We start from the raw sequence: 19,711 nt of genomic DNA, 5'->3' as shown, positions 1-19,711 counted from the left end.
CTACACATACTTGTCACACAGGCCAGCCTGTGGACCTCAGGAAGGCAGGTAGAAGAGGCAAGAAGGGCTTTAGATTTTGACCCTGGGCATGGCTGTGGCTATGAGTTGGGGTGACTTGAGAGACTACTTCTTGGAGTAGCATGCCACCAAGGTGCTGGCTGTCCTGGGAGGGATGCTACGGATGTGGGAGCAGAAAGGTTGTCAAGTAGCAAGTGGCCAAGCAGGGTGCTCCTGAGGGCTGCTGGAGGCTTATGAGGGAAATAGTGTTGGCCTCTCTGAACCCCCTGCCCATGCCTACCTACTCCTCTGGTTCTGATTATTCCAGCTAGAAGATCTGAACTTCCCAGAGATCAAACGTCGGAAGATAGAGGACAGGTAGGATGAGGACAGGAAGGAATTTAAAGACCTCTTTGACCTGGACAGTACTGAGGATGAGGAGACCACAGACTTTTGGGAGAGAGGTGGGGGCTGCCCCTGCTGAAGCATGTGCTCCTGGAGATGGGGAGGGTGTGGATGGCTGTGGGACCTCATAGCCAGAGGGGTCCCCACCTCAGTGTTTTCTTTGCTGATTGCTAAGCATGCCTACGTCTAACTATTCTGTTTTGTCTTCCACCTGCAAGTGGAGAGAAGGGTGTCCTCTAGCTTGTGGCTTACCCTCCTGTGGACCTCTGCTGGTGGTTGCTGGGTGGGGGGGCTCATCATGGACTCTTCTCGGTTCACAGAAACACCTAGGTCCCTGAGAACTTGGCAGCGGCTCAAAGCAGAAGAAGATGATAAGGACCACCAGGATGAGGAGGATAGCAGCAACTCAGAAGGTGAATGGTTCTTGGGGCAAGGGATCTGGTCCTTAATCCCATCTGGCAACAGAGCCATGGGAGGGCAGCCCCAAACCCGGCCCACTCCTCCTTGGGGTGCCCAGCCAGCTGCTCTGTTCTCATGGGCTCTAGCAGCCAGCTTATAGTGCACCAATAAATTAATGCTGTGATTAATTAGTGATGATTAACCTCCAAGACTGGCTTCCTCCCAAAAAGCAGAATTTATGTAGCCTTTTCTCTCCCTGCAGATGGAGGCCCAGACGCAGAGGTGGGACTGGACCCTGGTGAGCTGTGGCAGCTGGCCCAGGGGCCCCAGGATGAGCTAGAGGATCTGCAGCTCTCGAAGGAGGACTAAGGGTCTCCTGCAGTGCCCCAAAGGGCCTGAGGCCAGTGTCTGTGCAGCAGGAGGGCAGTAGACAGTGGACAGGGCTTTATTGTCACAGCACGACAGACCAGATGAACCAAGAGCTGTGCTGACCTGGGCAGCAAGAGCCAGCCCTATGCAGGAGGCTGGTCCTGCTGCCAGGTCACAGCAGCCTGCTCCAGAGAGGTGGCTCCCTGGTTCCTCTACTCCTTTGTCTTTGGTTTGTCTGTGGACCTCTGCACTCACCCCCAGAAAGTTTTTGAAAACTCATTCAGTCCTTTTAAGTCACATTTTTTCCTTTTAAAAATTCTTGGTGTTTCTGCATCCAAAACTGAAAGGGAGAAAGCTGTGGGGGAGGTAACACTGCATCCTGTGCTGGGTCTGTGGGCAGCCTGCTGGCCAACTCAACACAGAGACTGGGTGGCATCTGGGGCCCCTGGGAGTATTGCTGCTGTTCCATTCTCTGGCTTGGGTGAGGCTTGGCTAGTGGGTGGGTGGCTCCTCCCATAGGGGGAGTTGGCTGTTGGTGGGGACAGGGGCTGCACTCTGGAGGTAAGCTCCTGTTCAGGAGCCTGCAGGGTTGGCGGCTGCAGAGGCAGAGCCACAGGGAAGCTGGCCATGTAGAAAACTCGGCCCAGGCGCTTGGCCACCTATAAAGAAAAGCCTGGATGGGTGCCTGCCAAGGACATTGGGTGATTTCAAAGAGCCTTTATGCCCTCTGCCCACTGTCCATGCTTACCTGGGCCTGGATCTTGAGGGCGGGCCCCAGCTTCAGCCCCATAGTCATCAGCAGGTGCTCCTCTGTCAGCAGGGGCAAGGTCTCCCCATCAATTCCTTGTTCTCTGAATGCCTAGAGAAGGGATAGGGTCAGGCCTATCAGTCCCGCCCAGCAAAGGCCCAGAGAGCAGCCAGGGAGAGTAAGCAGGCTGTGTAGCTTTCAGGGAGTGGTCAAATGAAGGAATCCCCTTTTGCTTTGGGCAGGGGCTAGCATGAGGCAGGAGCAGGTGGGGCTGAGGGGTGTAGGGAAGGGAGAGGAGGACAAGTGACAGGCCTGTTGTGTGCCCAGGTCAGCTCTGCCTCACCAGAGCATACTCCCCACAGCCAGACAAGCCCCCAATGAAGCTGCAGACATCATCCACAGTCCACTTGCTGACGTCCTCAGGGGATGTGGCTGCCTCCCCATCAGCGAAGAGTCCCCCCATGGTGCCTAGGTGTGAGTGGGTGTCACTAGGGCTTTGTTCCTCCCATCCCATACCCCCACCTGTCTGCTGACCTTTGCTTGCCTTAGTTGCTTAGAGACATGCAATCCATGACTTAATATTTTTCGACTGTGGAGGCCTTGCACTCCCTCCCCATGCAAGACCTCCAAGGGTGGCTGGCCTGGGTCTCCACACCCACCTGTGTGGAAGTATGGGCTGACCGATTAAGGGGAAGCCCAGGGACAGAGGAAGGGGCAGGGTGGAACCTGAAAGAAGCCCCTTTCCCTCAGTGCTGGTCCCTCCTAGGGCTTGACCTGGGGTGGAGCCCCAGCCCCCTGTCGGTGCTATCTCCAGGTCCTCTCCATCTGAGTCCTTGGGGGGGCTCTTCTGAGACATCTTGAGCCCAGAGCCCAGATGCTGTTATCTCCTTGGATTCGCTGGGCCGAACTGAGGCAGAACTAGGGCCCCCCTTCCGCGGTGCTCTGCCAGCAAGCTCCCGGGGCGAGGTTGTAGGCTCCGGACCAGAGACCCTGTGAAGGCAGGGCCAGAAGCGGCGCAGAGCAATGTTTCAGCACCAGCATGGCCCCGCGCCTATGCAGCTCCTCTGTACTGTCTGGGGCACGCAGGGCCGCTTCAGGCGCCAGCAGCTGTGGCTGGTGTGTATTCTCCAGCTCTTTTTGGCGAAGCAGCTCCGCGGTCATCTCTAGCCTAGGCCAGGAGTAGTAGGATCAGCTTGAGCGCTAGTGCCACCCACCTCCCCTCCTGGCTTTGGCCGCACCTACCGGGCCAAGTTCTGTTTACGCAGGAGCTCCTGCTGCAGGGCGAGCATCTCCACCTGGGGGGGGGGGGCAGGAAGCTGTACCCTGGGGAAAAGGGACAGACCAGGGCCAAGTGGTCAAATGCTGCTGGCCTGATGAATTGGCCCTCTGCACCACCTTGGTCCATCCTTGACATTAATGGGTGACCTTACAGGACCAGTTTCAATGAGCGTGCCCATAGGACATAAAAGACGTGCACACCTGCCTATTCCTTACCTGGAGTCTGGCACAGAGCCGATGGCACCCCCAAGAAAGGGGGCCTGAAATGGGAGCCCAGGGCGATGTGGGGGGCATTCTGGGGCGACAGCAAAGGGGGCGGCTGCGACAGCTCCCTGCGAAAGGCAGGACTGAGGGGCGTGCGCGGCTTGCCCGGCCCCCTCCGCGCCCCGGATTCCTGTAACCACCTCCAAGCGCATCCCTGTCGCTGCTAATTGCTGGCCCTGCGGGCGCTCGATGTGCTGCTCCTTATGGCTCTGGGTCGAGCGCTGCCCCCGCTGGTGACGCCAATTAATCTCGGAGGAGGCGCTGACCCGGAGGGTGGTGACTGCAGAGGTAATTACCGGGCGGGGCCCTCCTCCACACCCCCACCCCATAGCGGCCCGCGCTGCAGGGGCACGAAGCGTAATTAGCCACAATCTGCAGGCAGCGGCAGCTGCAGACGCCGCACTTGGCAGTGGGGGACAGGGGGTGCGCCTGACTGGAAACAGCCCGCTGCGGGGGGGGGGGGGGGGGCGCATCCCTGAGTGCCTCCCTGCTCTCGACTTCCAGCCGCTCTGCCTTCTGCTTCCCCAACCTCAACCCCCTTCACTGTCCCAGAGGCACCTGGATTTTGCTGGATCCCAGTTGCTCAACAAAGAAACAAGAGTGACCCTTCACATTCCTGCCCAGGGTTCTTGGCACCCAGGTACATATTGCCCCGGAAATGTTTTCCTGGGCCTCTACCCAGCTCAGCCGGCCTCAGGAACTTTTTGCCCAACAGACCCTAAACCCAAAGCAGGCAATACCCACATGACTGTGCAGCTGCAATCGGGGAGGAGTAAGTGGGTGGAAGGTGCAGGCTATGGGGCCTGCAGAAGTCAGATACCAAGCCCCAGTACCTCTCTGAGAAGGAAGGGGCAACAGCTGGAGCTGGAGCCCTGTTCTCCCGGTGCTGAGCCAGACCCTGCTTCTGGCGCTGACCTGCTGTGGATGAGGGCAGGTGAACTTCCAGGCCACTGGGATTCCTCAAAGTTGCAGCTGCTACCTCCTGCCGGACCCTCAGGAGATCTGGGGGGTGGGGGGGTAGGGGATGGGCAACAGCAGTGACCCTGAGCCCCAGCCTTCCCTGGTCTTCTCCCCTCATCCTGGTGAGCACAGGACACTGGCCCAGGGGAGCCCAGGAGAAAGGGAACCAGGGGCCCACTTCCACACCATCCCTGCTGTGTGTCAGCCCTGATGTCAGTCACTGGGGCCAGAGGAGCAGCCCCAGGGCAGGGGAGACAGGTTTGCAGGAGGACCTGGAAGGAACGTGAGGTGGGAGGAAAGCCCAGTGCTGGTACGCAAGGCTGTGGAACCTGAGGCTGGAGCCTTGAGGGGAGGGACTGTGCACAGATCCATGAGAGCATAGAGTTGTTCCTGAAGGTCACTGTGACAATTCCAGGAGTGGGTCTCCAGACTCCACCAGGTGACCGCCTCCTAGATGGGAGGCAGGAAACTGAACCTGTACACGTGGCCACACCAGCATACGCCAACATCCGTCCACATCGGTCATCCAACAGTGGTTGCATACAGTCAGCATCCAGCAAGACCACAACAGGCCCATGCATACGCATCCTTGCAGGCACACCAGCCACAATCTCTGGACTCAGGGACGAGCAGTAGTTTGATGCACTGTGCTCCTGCCCAGGGTCGGGCCTTCAAGTCCCCGCCACTCCCCTTTGCGTAGGCTGAGCCGCCGCCTCTGTTTATAAATTAATTACCCGAAAAGCAGGGGTGGGTCTGCCCTGGGCTGGGTGCCAGCCCGCAGAGCCTAGCCCGCGCAGCCGCCTGCATCGATCCCAACGGGGCCGCACCCCGGCCTCCAGTCCCCGGTCGCAGCTATTTGCAGCGGGCTCCTAGGCTGGGCGGCGCGCACCATGATTGACAGCAGCTCCATGGCGGCAGCAACCACGCTCCCTCCCCTACATAGGCCAGCAGAGCCGGCCCCAGGCAGAGCAGGGAAAGCAATTAAAAGGGAAGATTTTTAAATTATTAACATTTGGTGAATTATTCAGACTCTTGGTGCCTTGTGCAAGGAGAGGAAATCCTGCCCCTTCACCGCACCCCATCCACCTCCTACCATAAAAGCCAAGTTCACCTAGCAGGAGCCTAGCCTGTGAGGCTAGAGTGCAGCTGGCCAGGCATCTGACTGCTCCCTGGGCTATGACCACAAGGGACAGAGCAGACCCAGTGAGTGGAGAGGGGCAAGAGCGTCATCCCAGCCTCCAGCTGGGCCTCTCTTGGCATCCAGGAGGCCATGGTGGCCAAACACAGCTGCCTCTTAGTCCTGTCTTTCTGGGAGGCTTGCCCCCCATGCAGGACAAAGATCTGGCACTATTTCAATGTGACCACAGGTCAGCGTCCACTGACTTAAATTTGTGCACCAACTGCTGTGGGAGTCAGGAGAAGGCACAGACCACAGGGTCTCCTGGATAGGGGGCAGGTAGGCTTACTCAAGCCCCTACCCCTTCCTCTCACCTGGGCTCACCCCTGAGTAAGCTGTGTGCATGCCTGGAGGGGAACCTGAGAATGTGATGAAAAGTGGGGACTTGGAACAAGACCTGGGGCAGCCAGGCCTCATCGCCTACCCACAAAGGGCTGGGGGTCACTGACAGATCCAATCCTGGTCTTGATGTCAGCAGCCAACCCTCTTCTGGGGTGGAGAGGCAACTGAGAGTGTACACAGGTGGGGAGGGCACATACCATGGCTGGGGAGGCCCAGGTGGTAGAGACGCTGTGGTTCCTCGAAGCTGCCAGCCTCACTGAGAGCGGAAACCAGCCGGCGGTAGTGGTCCTCAGGCGCCATGCTGGGTCGCAGCTCTGGCAGCAGCAGAGTCTCTGCGTTGGGGTAGCACATAGGGAGGGGATTTTCCTTGAAATACTACCCAGGCGGAGAGGCAAGTCGGGAAGTCACACCTCACCCTAAGCCTAAGACCTTCCACCCCTGCTACGAAACCCAAGTCCCTCCTCTGTGCACACCTGCCCCTTTTGGAAGGTCTAACAACATTTCCAAGCACTCAGTTACTGCTTCCTCCTCCAGTGACCTGTCCCTCCTCCCTGGGTTGGGCTCCCACCTCGAGGGTACTCAGACTCAGACTCGCTTCGGGCCTTCTTCTCTGAAGAGCAGTCACTGGTGATGTGCGGGGAGCAGCCCAGTCTCTTGCCTAGCAAGCCACCTGCAGAGGGTGGAGCGAGCCACACCTAGTCTCAGGGACTGGAGGAGGAGGCAGGGAAGACCAGGTGGGGAAGACCCACCCCTGCCCCAGCTCAGTCTAGTGAGCCCCAGTCCCCTCCACTCAGAAGCATCCTGGGTGCTGCTGGGCAAGGCCTTGCCAGCCCTGGGTCCCAGGCTTCCACCTGGTAAGCCCAGCTGGCTGGAGGATATCATGACAGGTATGGAGCAAGGCAAGGAAACAGGGCAGCCCTGACCCTGGGCCCCAGGCTGCATTTGAATAGAAGTGATGGGTGCGACACGTGACTGTGACTGTGTCTCCACGGGTCTCTGGCTGCCCCTGACCAGCCAGTCCATTCCCATGTGTGCTCATGAGCCCACCTCAGCTTTTCCTGGAGAACAGAACTACCTTCCCTTTCTGAGCAGGGTTGGGGTGGGCTGAGCAGGTGCTGGGGAGGAGAGTCAGTCAGGAAGGCACATGTCACTCCCCACACCAGGGGTGTGCTCAGGGGGGTCCTCCTCTCTGCACCAAAAGCCCAGACCCTCCTCTTTCCTGCACTCAGCTTTGGCAAGCACACACCTGCCCAGCCAGGCTCTGCGCTCCAAGGGTCACCCCTGGACAGCTGACCTGCCCTACACAGACCGTAGGTTCCTGGCTCCTGGTCTGTTTATTCCTATACTATCCCCTCTACAGATCACATCTCCACATCAAAAGCTGCACACAGGGCTGGGGATGTAGCTCAGTTGGTAGAGTGCTTGCCTCACATGTAAGAAGCCCTGGGTTCCATCCCCAGTACTATAAAAATGAAATGAAAATAAAAGCCACACACATCTATAGGTCTGTCTCCAAACCTGTCCCTGCACCCCCAAGCTCTGCTTCCTCCTGAGGACCCTGACATCAGGGGGCCCTGCTGATAGCAGGTCATCATCCTGGCCTCCAGGTCAGACCCTATTGCCTCTGAAGACCCAGGGTGGCGGGGATGAGGGCTGCTCCTTGTGTAACTCAAGCCCTTCATGACACCTTGGTACTTGGGGGTCCCCAACCTGTGCCCCCAGGAAGCCCTGCTGTCAGCTCAGGAGCCTAATTCCTTTTCCTTATTCCTTTAATCTGTCATTTTTATCAGGCTAGGAAAGTGCGGTGGCAGCCAGAGCATTGATCAATCTCCACATTACAGCTGACAGAATGGTGCTAATAACTTATTGATCTCAGCCACCTCACTGCCACTGGTCTAGCTGGCTGGCCCCAAGCCCTGCCCCAAAGACAGGAGGCAGTCCCCACTGCCTGCATGAGGGGTCAGGTCAGACAGACCCTGTAGGACAGATGGAGGGCACTCAGGTGCACATGGGCATCACGAGCTGCATGTCAGAGTCCAGCAAGCAGGAGGGCACCCGGAGGGCACCCTGAGCGCACCAGGCAGGGAGTGGGTCTTGCAGCCTCTCTCCACACCTGCTACCCATCTCCTGCTCCCTGTACATGCTCAGGGGTCAGCAAGGGTAACCTCTGCAGTCTGTTCCCTGTTTCAACAGTGGCGACTCCCACCTCCTTGCTGGGCTTCTCTGCTTCTGGGGAGCTTGAGAGTCATAGCTTGAGGGAGGTGATACTGGGGTTGGAGTGCCCCGCAGTGAGACCCAGCCTTGTAGCTGCCTTGAGGAGACTGCATAAGCTCAGAGTCACACCTGATGTAGGCAGTGACAGGAGGCAGACACACGTACCAGGGGTGGACCTCAAAGTCACAAGACCTGCGCTGAGCTCCTCAGTCCTCTGGGATCCTTCCTGTCCAGGGCCCAGGAAGCTTTGGCTCGAGGGACACCCTCTTGGGCCACAGGAAGGAAGTAGACATGGTGACAGGTAAAGACCCCTGGAGGGCCCAGAGGAAGCCCACGGGGAGCTGTAGATCTGGCAGGTGCACGCGCATGCGCACACACACACACACACACACACACGCACACACACACACAGCATCCTGGCTGCTATGCACAGCATGTGACCTGCACTCACTGTAGAGAGCGGAGGGCTACCTGGCAGGGTGAGCAAGCCCTGCAGGAGACACACAGGGAACATGCAGGTCTGTGTACCTGAGGAGGTTGTCCATAGGCAGGAGAGGGCCTGCTGCCTCAGAACATCTCAATCACTGAGGGTCTCCCTTGGCTCCGCCCGATCGATGGGGCAATTAGATTTTACCAGCCTCTTGCTCAGCTACCTCCAAAGCAGCTCCAGAAGCAACCCCCACCCCATCCACAAGGGCCTTCTGGGCTCATGGGGGCTCTGTTGGGAGTATTCAGGGTGGTGGGTGATGCCCACCCTGCTTTCCCAGAGCAGTAGCCATTGTCAGAAACAATCCTGTCCAGGGTCCATGTGACAAGGCCCCTGAGGTCAAGTTGTGCCCACTTTCAGTGGTGGCATCTTGCAACCCCTCATGACCTGCTCCGTGGGAGACTGCCTGGGTCCCCAAGCTGCTCTCTCCCTCTGAGTTCCTGTTGCCTCCAGGAACCAGATCTCCTTGGTGGCCCTGGAAGCTCCTGGGCCAGCGCCCTCTTGGCCTACCTGAAGTGGTCCAGGATGCAGGGGATGGGCCCTTTCCCTCCCAGGACCCCTGAAAAGCAGGACCAGGCCGACATGCCCTGTGGGTTTGGTGGGAGGTGGGCATTGGTGGGAGGTGAGCTCTGGAAGGTCTTTGCCTGTGCCTGTCTTGTGAGGAGGGGGTGGCTGGCCTCGAAACTCCAAGCCCACCCCAGCAGCAGCCATGCTGGAGCCGCCCTTGGCCACCAGTCTGCCTGACTGGCTGAGATTAACACAATTACCATCACATAGAGCCCCACGGGACAGCCGGCCTCACACCTCCCGCCTCCTCTGCTGGCCTCCCTGGCTGCCCGCCAAGGCTTCCAGAGCTTCTGAACAGACACAGGGAGGGTGGCTGTCCCTAGGCAGAGCTGCTGTGGCCCTGGCAGCCCCATCATCGCCCTCAGGACCCAGGGGCTTCCTCACCTGTGGGTCCCAAGCCAACCTCCACACTGCCTCTCTGGAATTCACAGCGGCTCTGGTGCTTGGGCATAACAAGGTGACGGCTTCGGTGCACACTGGATATGAGTGTGGGAAGGTCAATGTCCTGGCTGCAGCAGAGCAAGACAGAGGATGGAGCCATGAACCTTGGCAGTGCAACCTGATGAGCATGAGTACAAGGGTGCTTGGGGCTGAGGACAGCGTGCACTGAGCGTGGTGATGTGTGCTTGGGCTTGGGATGCCACACCTACGCACACTCAGCAGGCAGGCCAAGAGAAAGCAGAGAGTGGCACCTGGACCCCACTCCAGCACCCAGCTGGTCTGTGCAGAGCCAGAGCAGCCCCTCCCACCTTCCTCTCTCCAGAGAGGCAGTGCTGTGCTCGGCTCCCTGCCTCAGAGGGAGGACAGGACGGCCTGCTGTCTCACAGGACAGACATATAGAGGGCACACTGTCACCCATGTGCTGCCAGCTCTGAAGCAAGCACCTGGCACGTGCCACTTTGGTTAAAACTTGCAACACCCTCTTGGGGCCCTCATTTCTCCAAATCAGGAAACTGAGGTTCAGACCAAAGTCCCATAGATAAAAAGATCTGCCCTGGCCGGCTCAAGACACCTGTGATCCCCAGGGTGCACCCAGGGTGCACCCAGGCCTGGCCTTGGAATCACCCTACATGTGATTCTTTGTCCCTTCTCCCTCCTGCTGAGCCCTCACCCACAGCCCCAGAGAGAAGAGGGAGGAGAAAGTGGGGCACCCTGGGGTTATGTGAGCAACCCCATCAACAGGGAAGGAGGGGACAGGAAGTCAAGGCCAGCCAGAGCAGGGACAGGGAAGCCCAGTGCCCCCAGCAGTGCCCTCCGGGCCCACCTGTGGTGGAGCAGCCTCTTCAGCAGCACTGACACTAGCAGAGCCTCCTCACAGTGACCTAGGAACCGACCCTGAACCTTATTAAATAGCCCCCAGCCTGGGCTGGCAGGAGCCAGGCTAATCCAGGGCCAGGCCCTAAGCAGATCAGTTTCAGCACCAGATACCCCGGGGCGGCCCCAGAACTCCTAAGAGACCCAGATGTAGGTTCTCCCCCACCCCATGAAGGCGGGAGGCAGGTAGGGAGTAAGTACTTTATGGGATTAATCTCACGAGGCTCATCCCCCATCATCCTCACTGATTTGGGATGTTGGAGAGAACTGCTGTCCTCAGCATGGGGAAGGGGCCTGGGATGGCCGGGTACAGGGCTGCAGCTGCCATGGAGCTGCTCCCCACAGTGCACCGGACACTTCTTGCTTCCAGGGACTGGAGAGGTGAGCACAGTAATTTCCTGTGAGCCCTGGCCTGGACCCCCAGCAGCACCTGCATCTGGGACCGGCCTCAATGACAGCGATCGGCTCTGTCTCACTTGGGGGTTACCTGGGCTCTTGAGGTGCAGGCCGATGGGGGCCACCCTTGGCTAGACAGGACCTGCCCTTGCATTCCACACCCAAGTCCCTGCCTTGGGGGTTCATTTCTCAGGTCCCAAGATGGGCCAGTCCTGGAGACCTGTTCTGGTCACTCAGTTACTCACTGAACAAATTATGCTGGGTTCATTTAAAAAAAAATGCCAAGAGACTCACACACAGGCTGGAGAGTTGAGAGCTCTGCACCTGTCTTCACAGTGTGGGGCCACTACACACAGGCAAGGCCTCAGCAGGCTGCTGTGGCACGTGGGGAGGAGACTGGGGCATGGTCAGGAAGGCTGCAGGGAGTGTTGTGAAGAGGCCAGGAGAAGGGTGAGACCCGACTCCCCCCTGAGGGCCTCCCCACCCCAACTCTCACGTAGCCTTCACCAGCTGGGGGCCCTAGAGGGTCAGGGACCTAGAAGGCCCTTCTTGCCAGCCAGGCTGCAGGGGCATCACAGGGCAGAGGGCCCTGGGCCTCTGCTTGCAGCCAGCAGCAGGCATCCCCAGCAGGACTGGTCAGAAGGACGAAGAGGACAGACAGATGCAAGAGACAGACAGACCAGTGAAGAGTGACAGACATTGGGGATGGACAGACAGTCGGGATGGGACAAACACAGTTGGTGACCCAGTGTGAGGCAGCTGGCGGTCCACAGCCCTCCTTGTCCAGACACTGGGGGCTGTTAGCAGACGGGATATGATGGGCTGTTAGTCTTCTGGGGTGTGCTCTTCTCCAGAACTGTAACCTTCCCTTTAATGAAATTCAGAAAGTCATCCTTGCCCCTCTGGATCCTCTGTGGGACCAGGGTCTCCACTAATGCAGGCCTGCTTCCTCCCAGGCACAGCCCAGGCTGCAGCAGCCAGTACTGGTGATAACTCAGCATGGGACTCCTGGGGCCTCCCCGCACCCCAAGGCCAGGTGTACCCCAAGGAGGTGCAGGTCCGGAGGGGAGGCACAGCCATTGGGTTTCCCTGCAGGTCTTGCTGGCAAATTTATCCTGTAGCGTCCAGAGTAAAAGGCTCATAAAATGTCATCAATGTTCATGGCGGTTCATAAAAATGATCAGATGAGCTGGCAACTCCAAAATGAGGTGGAAATAAGTTTAAAGATGTTTTTATTGTAATTCAGCTCCAGGATCCAGACGTTCCTGAAGACATAAATAATGACACCTCTGGCAGAGATCCAGGACAAGCTGCCTTCCTGCAGCTGGGCTGGGGAGGCCAGGCACCCACAGCTTGAGTCCCAAGAGGCTTTCCCTGCCCTTGGTGCCCACTGCTCCCCATCAGGCCTTCCTGTGGTGCTCCCTTCGAAGCCCTGGGGAAAAACTTGGCCCCAATAACCAGAAACCAGCCCCTGCCCCTTGGGAGCAGGAACTGGGTCCCTGACACCTTACCTCCTCTTGGGGGCTTCTTTTTTATCCTCTATGTCTTGGGTTCACAGGCCCCAGCCTGTTTCCATAACCCAAATCCATGTGAGGAAACCCCAACCTGCCAGGGTCCCCAGAAGGATCTTTCCAAAACACAGACCTGGTCACTCCCTGCTCAGGAACTTTCTGTGGCTGGCTCAGCTTGGAGAACAAAGCCCAACTGGTCCAGCGGCTAAGGTACAGACCTCTTAGCATCCCACTGAGCCAGACCTGCCAAGTTCCCATTCTCCTCCCTTTCATCCCATCCTTCATCCCTCCACAGCTTTGCAGACCACCTTTTCCCAGTGAACTCCTATGCATCCTTCAAGAACCTGCTCACACATCACCATTCTCCCTCCTGGTGGGTCTCTGGGAGGGTGAGAGGTGAAAATCACAGCCTCATCTTAGAGCTGTTGGGCTCCAATGGACAGTCCAGTGGTGAGGGTCATAGCATGCTTTGTCTCCACGGGTGGGCTGTCTAGAACCCTGCCCATGCTGTTGAGGCCTGGCACAAGTCTGCACTTGGCTGAGATAGGCCTCCTGATCTCAGTTGGGCACCATGCCACCTACCTTCCAGGCCACGTAAGGACACACATCCAAACCAGCCTGGCAACTGCATGGCCCACACTGGCTCACACTGACTGGGACAGAGGACAAGACAAAATACCATGGGTAGAGGAGGGAGGCAGGGTGGGTGGGACCAAGGAGAAATGGCAACAGCTGCCCCTGCCCAAGCCAGGCTCCTATCTGCAAGATGTCTCTCGGAAGGAGATGTTCACATCCCAGTGGGTGTGGACTCTACTGGGAGAGAAAAGATGGTCAGTGGCTCCACTACTGGCACAGAGACAGCAGCGGGGTGTGGGACTGACTCTTAACATCCCACCAGCCAGAAGCCAGGGCAGTCATGAGGGCGGCACCTCATGCACAGTTCAACCTGGTGGCAACTTCCACTGAACAAACCCAGGGCTTGAGATGCTCTGGCCTCCCAGGGATGAGGAGGAGGAGCAGGCTGAACAGCCCTGGGCAACACCAGGCACCACAGCCCCCAACATCCTTACTCACAGACACCCCACTTCTAAGTGCTGGCAGGACGAGGCCCATATCAGGAAACAAATTTCTGGGAGGTTGTGGGTGTCAGCCCAGGTGGGTACTGGACCTTGTGTCTCTCTGCTGGCCAACCTCTACCCAGAAGTGACCACGGCATGGCTGAGGCAGAACAAGGTGCCCGGGCGCCAGTTCAGGAGAGAGGACAGCCTCTGCCTGTACCCCCGCCCCACAGCAGCATTCCAGAAGACTTCTGGTCTTGGTGCCCCCTTCCACAGGAGCCTGAGCCTCCCGGCCCAGATCTGGAGTAAGTACCTTCTCTTCATGATCCGGATGTGCGGATCATCCTCCTGCTTCAAGCCTGGCTGCCGTCCACAGGCTGGGCCACCTCCATCACTGTCACCATCACTGGCAGAAAAGCTGGGGTTCCGTTCCTTTTTCAGGAGCGTGCAGGGGGCAGGGCCACTGTCCTTTTGTCCGCCAGCCACCCCCGGTTCTGGGCAGGAGGAGGAGAACATTAAGGCTGAGCTAGACATCAGCCTCCTGGGCCTGGGCCAAGGCCCACAGACCTCATTGCTGCAGGCACAGCCTGTGAGGACAGCAGAGTGTGGGCTGTTCTACCTGCCCAGCCTGAGTGTGGGTGCCCACCCTGTGGCAGGGAGCCCTGGGGATGCCTGAGCTATGACCCTCAACTCCTTCCCTGGGTCCCCAGAGTCTTCTGGGATTGTGCATACAGCCTGGGGCAGGGATCATGGGGATGGTCCTGGTGGGTGTGCAGTCAGGGAGCAGGTCCCTCTCAACGTGTCTGGCTGACATCCCATCTCCTCTGTCAGTCCTGAAAACTTACAGCAATATCAACAAGCAAAGTCACTTTTCTTTTTCTTTTGCAGTGCTGGTGAAACTAGGGCCTCACAAAACACTCTGCCACTGAGCGGCAGCCCCAGTGCCTCTTTGCTATTTTGTTAGCACCATGAAGAGCCCAGCTCAGGGGAAGTCTGTCTGAGACTGCTGGTCCCTTGCAATCTGCAGGCCTGGGAGCCACAGGCCACCCGAGAGCACTGACAGCCCCGACCCTTTGTTCCCCAGCCCTGATGGTTCATTTCTGTCCTCAGCGTCCCCCCTGCACCATGTGTAAGTGCGTGGTGCTGTGTATGCTCAAGCTTGGAGCTCTGCACCCAGCTCACACATTTCTGCACAGAGCAGTGGACATGAGTGTGTGGCCCTAGTCCTGGCATTTCTCTACCCTTCCTGGCTCCAGGTCCTGCTGCCCCAGGGAAAAGAAAAAAAGTCATTGATTATTTTCCAGTGTACAGAGGTTTTTTCTTACTTGGTTAAGAGGCTGCTGGCTCAGAGGCTGCATGGGCTTTCAGAGTATCTACTTTCCTCTCCTGTTCAGTCCTCCCATTGCCAGAAAGAGTTGATCCTCACCACACCCATGAGCTTAGTGACGAAGGGGTCAAGGAGGGTCCCTGCCCCAGGTCATCCAGGATCCTGAGGTGGGCTGCTGCATGGAGTCCTGTCTTTGCAAGGACACTTCTCTTCAGATTCAGCACCACATCATCTCGGGATGACTGGCTCTGCCCAGCTCAGTGCTCCCTCCCCCAGCTCTGGGAGCCACAGTATCCCCCACACCTGCCCTCACACATCTGCTGGGGTCTGCCCAGGACACCCTGCTTCCCTCTGTAACATGGTGAATGAAATAGACCCAGCAATATAAGGGCACAGTGGCATGGGGCCAATGGGTTTTCAGGGCCAGCCCACAGGATGACAGGGTCCAATGACAGCAGAGCGCAGGGAGACGGCAGTGGTGAGTGCCCACCTATGCCTTGGCCTCTGTCAATCCATAGGTTTGGTATCATTTTCAACACCCCTTGGCCCATGGCTCTGCCTTGTCCAGCCTGCCAAAGCCCAGTGGCAGGCATCTGGAGATGAGCTCTGCCCTTCTCTTCAGTCACCTTTCAGCCTTAGGTGAAATACTCTCATGAAAAGAAAAGGGGTATTTTCTCAAAGCCACCTGCTTCCCCTCTTTTGTGGCAGAAATACTCCCATCCAAACAGAAAGTAGAACCCAGACTAGGAGTAAACATCTCTCTGCCTCTCATCTGTGGGAAGAGAAGAGGGGGACACAGAGTCTATAAGACTGCTACTTGGAAGGGGGCCAGGACCGGCTGGCTGGGAAGGAGCCCAGGCTATATGCCAGTCTTAGCCCCAAGAGGCACAGAGCTGGGCACAGGATCTTCCAGTCCCTGGTATGCCCTGAAAGCACCCTGGAAGGTTAGGTCTGGGGTGGCTCTTGGGGGGAACTCTATGGGGGAGCATGCTGAGAACCCAGATGGCCACTCTAACCCTGCCCAAGGATGGGGAACACATGCCCCCCCCATACATCGGAGACTTAGCTCCCCACTGCTCAACAGATTTGAGAACCTGGCTCCTAACCAATAATTGACCCCTTCTGAAATGGTGAGAGTGGGTTCCAGCATGCACAGTCACATGCACACCATGCTCTACCCCTGGAGTATCTGTGACCATGAAGTGCACACACCTTTGAAACTGGCCACAAGGGTGGGTGGAGACAGCCTCTGTGCACCAACAGGTTGGGGCTAGAAAGGGGATCCATGGAGATACCTCCAAGGAAGCGGCCAGGCACAGAGAGGCAGGCAGGCCCAGGTCTGAAGCGCCCTTCACTCAGGGCAGGAACCAGGGAGCTTCAGAAGGGCAGCAGCTCCATCCCTCTCTGAGCTTCAGATTGCCACTTGAGGTGATGGCAGATGTTGAGCTCAGGCCACCCTCTGCCCCTCTCTTGTGGCAGGCCTCAGGGGTGGCAAGTTGGAAACTGTGGGGCACTCCCATCCAAACAGAAAAGAGAACCCAGACTAGTCTGAGGTGGGCACCCAGAGGATCCCGTCCAGTTCCAGCTGCCTGAAGGGGTGCCACGATGGAGAGGGACTTCAATCTTTTGCCCAGTAGGTATGTGACAGCAAGCAAAAGGTGTTTCTGCACACCTGCTTGGGGAGCTCTTGTACAGGTGCCCTGTGCTCCTGTAGACTCAAGTGTGTAGGGCGGGCGGCTTGAGGCTGTGACTGGCAGACCAGGTGTGGGCTGGGCCTGTGGCTCTCCTTCCCCTGCCAGCATCCATGTGTCCAAGGTTTCCCAGCCTGCTCAGCGTGCACCCTGCAGAGCCCACGGGGAAGCCAGGATGCCCCACCACCCGGTCAAAGTTAATAAACCCAAGGTGGCAGCCTGGGCCCTCTCAGGACCACTGGTACCTCCACCCCTCCTGCTCCTTCCTGTAAGAGGGGACTGCTGGGTGGACCTAGGAACAGCAGCCTCCACCCCCCATGTCTCTAGAGGTACCCCACAGGGGGAGCTTCCTCTCTAGAGGCAATTTCCTTTTCAGATCAACCCTCTACTCCTCACTGCCTGGAGTCTCATACCTGCTCCCCAGGCCAGTGGGGAGGCCAGAGATTGTCTACCCTGGGTGGGGTTCTTGCTCTCTGGACACCTACAGGAAAAGACCCTGCCCCAGCCAGGCTCCATGTCATGGACCCTCCGAGGTCCAGAACCTTGCAGGGCAGCTCTTCAACATTAGGAGCACCAAGACACACACCACTCAGGCTCAAGCCTGGGGATAACCCAGATGTGCAACCTGGCCAGCTAACACTGTTAAAAGAGTGTTAACACCTCAAAAGAGTCCTGCCCCAGCACCCAGCACCTCTCTCTGCTGAGCCAGATGACTTGGTGATCTCCAGACCTGGGACAGGGAAGTCCCCAGGCCCAATGATTGACAATAACAGTGGGAAGACCCTGGAACCTTGAAGGCTGGAGTAGTAGCTCCAAGACACCCATGAGGGAGGCTGCTCAAGAACAGGCAGGACCCGCCCTTCATCCAAACAGGAGAGGATCCTGTGACCCAGGATTCCCACCCATTCCCAGGGAACAGCACAAAGCAACCCCACCCACCCCATCTGCCCTGGGAGGATTCCCTCCAGCCTGCCCAGAGGGCTGAAGTTAGGACTCCCAATCTTAGAGATCACCAGGTTCTCAGGGGAGTCCAGACACCCCAACCCAGCTTATTCCCAGGTCTCACCACAGGCGAGGATATTCGACAGCCCGGGCAGTCGCAGATTGGAGGATACACCTGCAGAATTCCCTTGGACATAAGCGTCTTCAGACTTTTTCTTGTGAGGAGAGCCGAGCACAGCTGGTGAGCGGCAGTCAGGGCATAGATGGAGCCTCTGGGGCGCAGTCACCCGCAAAGCCAGTCCCCACTCCGGAAGGTGTATGCAAGGCACACCAACCTTCCAAACCCACTGTCGTCCAACTTCAGAGCCTGCTGTCCGCCCCACCCTCGCGGACAAAAAGGGGATCTGCTGGGCTCTGAAACTCAAATCCTGGGCGAGGCCCTCCCCTGGTGGAGGGCGGCTTCCTCTCAGCCCTGGCGCCCCTCCTCCTGCCCCACCCTCTCTTAGCCGGTCCCGCCCGAACTGTGGCCAGGCAGTGGAAGGTCGAGCTGGGGAATTGGTGAGCGGCAGTGTGGTCGCGACCCAGGCCTGCGTCAGTCCCCAACGCAGGAAAGGGCAGCCATTGCGCAGCCTGAACTCCTAAACCAAACGCTACCGGGTCCCAAACTTCCCAAGACCCTCACCGCGCTTATCAGGTGGCCCCGATCTGGCCCCCAATGGTGTATTGTCGCACCTTTGGAGTCACCATCCAAACGGGCTGCTCCAGATCTCGCTGACACTGTTCCAGCTCCCCCCCCCCCCCCCCCCCGCGCCCAAGCCCCGCCCCACTCCCGCGGCCCCACCTACCCGCGCAGCCCCAACCAGTGTGCACTCGCACCCGGCCGCACGTGCACCTCTCCACTGGAGCGGGAACCAGTGGCTCCGAGCCTGGGGAGGGAAGGCGTCCCTCCCAACACGTCTCCCGACTTCCTGTAAACTTCCTCTGGGCCTGAAGGCCCAGGGGCTTCACAAAGACCTGCCGAGCTGAGGGAGCGCCCGCTCCTGCGTAGCTCGGGACCCCAGCACTCTGTGGCCCGTACTGGGAGGACAGTGGAGACCGAGGTCGCTCTGCGGTGTCCACTGAAGCAACCGTGCGGGGGCAGGCGGGGTGTGTGTGGGTCCCTGCCGCAGCTCTGGAGGTGCAGCGCCCTCTCTGGGCCAAAACCAAGTCTCCCCAGTGGCAGAGCGAAGGGCTCAGACCCGCGGGTCCCAAGTAGCGAAGGAGAGGGACAGCGGCTTGCGCCCCCTCGGCAGCCACACCTTTGTGGCTACCCGGCCTGCTGGAGGGGTCTCGGCGGACCCAGACATGGTGTGGCCGGAGCTGCTATTGATCACAGACCGACTCGCCCTCTGCCGCAGGTGCCCCGGGCTGGGAGCGCACCCAGACCCACTAAGAACAGGGGGACATGCAGGGACTGAGCTTATGGGCCACAGGTGTGGCTGACACTGAGCTCATAGGAAGCACACCTGTGTACACAGCTGCCCAGCCACCCACAAATGCATGCATGCTCAAAGACATACAAAGAACAACCACAGGTGTGTCACACCCATGACTTTTTGTGTGCCAACACAGTAGCTACTGAGCCTGAATGCATCGGACAGGTTCATGGAGCACACAAATCCTCAAATGCTTCCCACAAGCACCAACACAGACAGGATGTGTGCTAAGAGATACAGATCACAGATATCCCGAGACTGGGACTTGAAACACAGGCACAGATGGACCCAGGTCCACATGTTCACCTGCCAAGGCAGGGTGTCAGGCACAGGTGACACCCAGTTGGTTGCACTATTGGTCTAGAAAGAGTTAACCTGGAAGGTCAGGGGTTAGAGGTTAGCCAGATGAGGCTCCCTCAGACATTCCTGCAAAGTAGTTAGAAACTTCAGGAATGTGGCCTTTCCACTGCAGAGTGGATGCGGGGGCAGGGTGCAGTTCTCTCCCTCATGGCTCAAATTATTGTAGAAATGTTGTGCACCCTCAGGGCCACCAGACCTAAGTAGCACACAGGCCTTAAGTGCAGTCTCACCCATTCCACGTCCCAAGCGTGTGTCAGCAGGGGTGGAGTGAGGGGCCCCATGTGCTCATGTGTGTTAATGCTGTGTGAGGGGTGTTCGTGTGCTTATGTGTGCCTGCCCTGTCCTCCTGCCATTCACTTTAGCTGACACTCAGCACAAATACGGTGTGAAGGCCTCAGAGACCCGTGTTCCTAACTCTGGGAATCTGGGC

The 19,711-nt window shown here is 58.2% G+C and overlaps 1 pseudogene across 1 annotated transcript; it reads right to left on the bottom strand.

The window, feature by feature from the left end:
* Nucleotides 1-1,230: 1,230 nt before the first annotated feature.
* Nucleotides 1,231-17,733, bottom strand: LOC144375118 (sterile alpha motif domain-containing protein 11-like; annotated as a pseudogene). Its single transcript, XR_013434557.1, has 14 exons — nt 17,571-17,733; nt 13,800-13,980; nt 13,194-13,238; nt 9,592-9,722; nt 6,508-6,609; nt 6,118-6,271; nt 6,034-6,041; nt 4,294-4,489; nt 3,413-3,528; nt 3,161-3,241; nt 2,578-3,086; nt 2,262-2,386; nt 1,919-2,029; nt 1,231-1,829 (listed from the first exon to the last, which is right to left on the bottom strand). The product of XR_013434557.1 is annotated as a sterile alpha motif domain-containing protein 11-like (transcript).
* Nucleotides 17,734-19,711: the final 1,978 nt, after the last annotated feature.

Source organism: Ictidomys tridecemlineatus, chromosome 2, assembly GCF_052094955.1.
Source record: "Ictidomys tridecemlineatus isolate mIctTri1 chromosome 2, mIctTri1.hap1, whole genome shotgun sequence".
NCBI lineage: Eukaryota > Metazoa > Chordata > Mammalia > Rodentia > Sciuridae > Ictidomys > Ictidomys tridecemlineatus.
The sequence above is the reverse complement of the archived record's forward strand: the minus strand, read 5'-3'. Positions and strand labels throughout refer to the sequence as shown.